The sequence below is a fragment of the Rhipicephalus sanguineus genome, chromosome 2 (assembly GCF_013339695.2).
Source record: "Rhipicephalus sanguineus isolate Rsan-2018 chromosome 2, BIME_Rsan_1.4, whole genome shotgun sequence".
Lineage (NCBI taxonomy): Eukaryota > Metazoa > Arthropoda > Arachnida > Ixodida > Ixodidae > Rhipicephalus > Rhipicephalus sanguineus.
The window spans coordinates 87,412,850-87,418,428 of NC_051177.1; positions in this window are offsets into that span (position 1 = coordinate 87,412,850).

Here is a 5,579-nt window from a genome sequence, read left to right on the forward strand (position 1 = left end):
GGACGTGCTGTGTGATTCGGTCAAAATTGAGCAAAATACCCGATTGCACGACTGAAGCACCACATCTTTTTTAGGTCGGTGTACATTATTTAAACTGCAATATATGTAATTACTGAACTGGCGGCCGTTGTTTCGTGTTCCGCTTTTCGTGGTCTGCGCGGTCGAGCGATGTATCCGTATTGTTCTTTACTTTGCGAACTGCGAAGTGGCACGCCGCATGCGTGCAGAACTCGGAGTCCGAGCTGTACTTCGGAGTCAGGGCTGAGCAAAGGTACTTTGAAATTGTATCACGATACGATACAAGATACTCGGACAAGAAGTATTTGAGATACAGATACAAGATACTTCCGGAATTATTGTATCCGATAAGATAGACCCCTGACAGCAAAATCTTTGTTTGCAACTTTTTCAGTGTAATTTGAAGCTTTGTGTCTGGTAATCCCTAAATTGAATCGTAAATGCTCTAACGTATCGTATAACTAATGCTAGCGTAGTTAATTGTGACCATTTTAACTTCACTTCAAAACGCCCGCCTAAAAAGCATAAGAAACTAGCGCCCCATGCGGGGGAGCGCCAAAGGTCACGCGCACTCGGTGTGGTGACGTTGAAAGCGCAGTTTTCAAGTCGGGGCCCCGCTCGCGGTAGAGATTAAAACGATGTGGGGTTAACCCCTTGGGGGTTTTCGCCGTACATGTACGGCAGAAGCTTCCCGGTACCAAGGGGTTTTCGTCGTACATGTACGGCATAGCTTTTATTTTTAAAACGCGCGCCTTTTTCGATCATTTCTTTTGCTTGGCCTGTGCTGCGACACTTCGGGAATACGTGGAATTTTTTTCATACGCCGATGTCTCTCCGTTGTATTTTACTTTATTTTTTTTTTTTTGCTTCCCAAAACGGCGCGCCGGCTTTTCCGAGCGCGTTCGCGGTGCACTTGCCCTCCTCAACGTTCGATCTTTGCATGCCCACGTAGACGATGTGGAACGGGACCCCATACTTACTGCGGTGGTCGTTCTCTGCCTTACCGAGACGTGGAACGCCAAAAGACCGCATATCAAAGGATACGTTCCAGTTGTGAACATCGATGATGCAGAGCGTCCTGCAGGTGGTGGCCGTATACGTCAAACAAACAGAAAAGGCACAAGATCTGAAACTACTAACAACGACACAAAGCCACAACGGTGAATATGCTGCCATCGATTTTGATGGATGCATCATCATGACCATGTACCTTGCACCCAATTTGTCGAGTGGTAATATCAAGACATTCATTGACACGGCATTGTACGTGTAATTATGACAAGTACAAGAATAGACCATTTGTGTTAGTTGGTGACCTGAATGTCGATTTTACCGAAAAGAATAATGAGCGGTTAATACAACATATGGCAGCCAAAATTAATATGCTCTCACGTGCACGTCCTTTGATCCAGGGGCGTAGCCAAGGGGGGGGAGGGGTTGGGGGAGTTCAAACCCCCCCCCCCGAAATTTTTCAATTTTGCTTGCGTGTATATACACGCGCACATGCAAATGCACGCACAAACATACATAAAGTATGGTTGAACCCCCCCCCCCCCCGAAGAAAATTTCTGGCTACGCCTCTGCTTTGATCATATGAAACCAACGACCATCCGAAGGACGTGTAGACCTGGTATTTTCAAATTTCCAATTGCAACCCGTACAGGAACCGCTATCCCTTCATTTCACGGACCATAAAGCCGTGATAATGAAGGGACAACGCAAGCCAAGCATAATGTAATTAAGAAAAATAAAAGTTTGATGTTTGTAACATACACACAGTGTTTCTCACTCTTTATATGATGATTGATGGGGCGTAAAAGATTCACGGTTTACCGATGATTCCCTCCGGAGCTTCGCCCCACTCATCATCATTCACCACGTGGATATGCTGTGTATATATATATATATATATGTGTGTGTGTGTGTGTGTGTGTGTGTGTGTGTGTGTGTGTGTGTGTGTGTGTGTGTGTGTATATTTTGCTTTCCAAAGCGGCGCGGCCGCTTTCAATTGCGCATCAGAACGCGCGGCGCACACGGTCCGGCAGGTTTCGATTTCGTCCATCGGGTGTCTTTCGCTTCTTGCGCCCGCAAAGCTGATGGCTGTTTGGTTTCTAATCTCTCAAAGGGTGACCGCTTGTTACTCTCTCGTTTATTGCTCACTGGGGTGCGATTACATCAGTTTCCGTGCGGCGCTAAATTACACGAACGACGCCGCCGTGATTGCGTTTCCTGTTCTGGAGTCTCCGAAAAACTAACTACGTCTTGTTGGCGATAAGGCGAAAGATTACTGTAGCTTTTTCACTCGCTTTGCTTTCCAGATGGGCGCACAACCATAGAGTTTTCTTCCCTGCGCTCACTGACGCAGTTCGCTTACGCTATGGAAGCGCGCGCCGGTTGCTCTGCTGCCGGTGAGTCGAGCAGCGATTCTTCCGATGCGGACTATTCCCCAAGTGCCGAATCAGAATCTGATTCATTAGATTTCAGTTTGTCAGACGAGGATTTTTGGACGAGTTCAGACTCCGATGACGATCAAGGAGCGACATCTGAAAAGCGTGCGCGGCGAGCCATGCTTCAAAGACTATCACACGGTGAAAAGCTTTTAGTGTTAGAGCACGAACATTTTTAACCGGAAAAGTACTCTGGTGCGCTTATTTTTGTATGTCTGTGAGCTATGTTTAATGCAATGCATAATTTTTATTTATAAAAAACTGTTAAAGTTGTTTTTTTAGGATTCTGCTTGGTTTTACTACGAATAAACCATGTGTATGTAACAACAAAAATGATTTTTTGTCACTTTACGGTCACGAAAAAAAAATAGACAATTTTTTTCTGAAATAGAATTTTCTGAAGAGTTTGTTTCAGCAATAAAAAATTACACATTTTTGGACTGTATTTCGCGAAAAAATTCGACCCTCAAAGGGTTAAACCTGTTAAAGGGGTCATGAAGCACCCCTTGGGCTGATTGAAAAAACACATCCTGCGGAAAGCTGACACGGCTATGAACTGCTCTGCCAAATATTACAGTCGTGCGCGCCGCGTAATGGCCACAAGCGGAGCGCGAAGTTGCCGTTTCCCCAGGCACCCTCTTTTCAAACAGAGGCCGGTTCTCACTCTCGTCGGTGGGCGAGGCGTCGGTCCGCTGTACGTCGCAAGAGACATAGCATGCTTATTGGCCGATAGCCGACGTAAATCGAGAGCGGCGTTCGGATCAGATGCGCTTCTTGCCGCGGGGTGCCGCCACTTGCCGGCGCCGCACTCCTCAGTACACGGTAGCCGCACTCGCGCAAGCGAATCACAGCGGGAGAGCGATCGCGTTTCATGACGCGCGCTGGCGTAACTTCTTTCCCCCATGCCATCCCTCCCTGTCTAGCTTCCAGTGCGCTCGCCGGCACGAGAAAAGAGAGAAAGCGCTGGGAGCGTGCGCCAAACCCCCGTAACTCCGCTGATTCTTGACGGATTCGAGAAATTTTTGCGGCAATCGATTCGGGAAGCAGTACACTCCGATACTGAGGCCATTAGATCATTGCTTGGAAAAGTGGTTCATGACCCCTTTAAGCGCGTCCCCCCTCACGAAAACTACCTCGAGAGCAGCCCGACGACAGAGCAAGAGGGGTGAGAAACAATAGCCCTCGCCAGGTGCCGGTCGTGGTATTGTGTGCGCCCCGCAAACCTTCCGTGACGTCCACAATACTTGCTTTTCTCGTGCACGGCCGGTCTAGAGGCGCGTGCTCGCTCCTTCCCTTACGGCCTGCGCAGCCGCCGGAGTACAATGGAACTTTTTCTATACAGTCACGACGGCGAGCTCCGCGTGAGGGCGTCGCGAGCCAACCGCCCAAAGCGCGTTTGGCCGCATGCGCTTCGTGTTGTAAACCAGCTGTGCCCGGCCGATTTCTCGTGCTAATTACATCTTTCCGTTGTAGCAAGCGGTGAAGGAAGTACAGGTGCGTGTGGGGACAGTCTGCCTTTCTCGGCAATCGGCAATAGAAGACGTACACGCAGCGCTACTAGCAACAACAATATTTTTTAAGACCCGACCACCTCATATTCGATGGAGGCGAAAATGCCTGAGGCCCGTGTGCTTAGATTTAGGTGCACGTAAGAGAACCCCAGCTACCACAGCAGTGCATTTTTGGTGGGCCACGCATGTTTACAACGTCAAAGAGGGGAGCCGTCACAGCTGCTTTGACCCACATTGTCAAGGAGAAGGCGCTACCTTCAAAAGACGTGGGCATTCGCGACGAAAACATTGAAGAAGCGGCGGTGCCTATTCCGGAAGATGTTATTGAGGAACTTGAAGCTCTGCGAGAACCTCCTCCCAAACCACCGAACTCTGTTGCCTATTCAGGCTTGGTGTATGTAGGTGGTTACATTGCCAAACTCATCACTGATGTCGGTTGCGAAACATGCGCCATGCTAGTGACGACAAACAAAAACGAGCAGTCCCTATCATCCGTCAGCAAGAAGCCTATGATCTACACTACCCAAAGCCGGAGTTACTATCAATGCTGGACACATTTGTGACGTTCTTCGAGAAAGCAGTCAAATATCTTCCTCGAACGAAAATCCTCGAGACTCTGCAATTGACTGTTGAGCCATACCTTGAAGATTCGCCACTTCTGGACTGTCCGGAAGGTGTGGACAAGAGTCACGCGAGAGTGCTGGCTCATATTATTTCTGAGAAGTTTCTCCGGATTCTTCTTATTAACTACACAAAAAAGTTAACAGATCAGAGTTTTATTCACAAGCCCTCGCGGAAGCATATCAGGCTGTGACAGACTTGACTCCTTTAAACTGTGATCGTCACTACAGTGTTTTACCAGCAGTAACATTCTGTTTCCCATTGAAAGGATTCTCTGAAAGTTTTTTATGTTTCCTCTTCGTCTGCAGCATGTCCGTCCCCATTATGCAATGACTTTCACTTTTTTGAAGTATTTGTTTCAATATTAAAGCACGAATTAAGATGCCTCCAACAAAAAATGTGCAATTTTGTTATTTTCAAGTACAGCGACGGCCGGCACATACATTTTAAATAAACATTTCCTAAACCATGATTAAACCGTTTCCTCAACCAAATGCAATGTTCATCCTCTTACTTATTCTCGAAGTTACAGAAACCTAAAAAAAACAAGGCTGTGTTGTAACCGCGTCGATGCTTTGCCGAGCAACAGAAGCGGGCTTATGAGCGGCCTGCGCCACCACTTCAGTAAAGCGGAATTTACCAGAGTCATCATATATACTTGCTACCATGTTTCTATCGCATTGGTACCATGAATACCATATAGAGTAACTTCAGAAAACGCCACGGTAAGTCGGAAGCCGAGCACTCCCTGCGCGCGCCAGCCTCCGCAACGGCCGGTAGTGAGTTGGGGAGCAGTTAGAGTTACTGTATATGCATATACAGTAACTCTAGGGAGCAGTTGGCTCGGAGCGCCCCCACGAAATTGCGGCCATAGGTAGCAACAGCCCCCCGTGCGCAGGCCGTAAAGGAAGGAGCGAGCGCGCGCCTCTAGACCGGCCGTGTCTCGTGGAACGTCGTGCGGGGCCTCGATCTACGTCATACC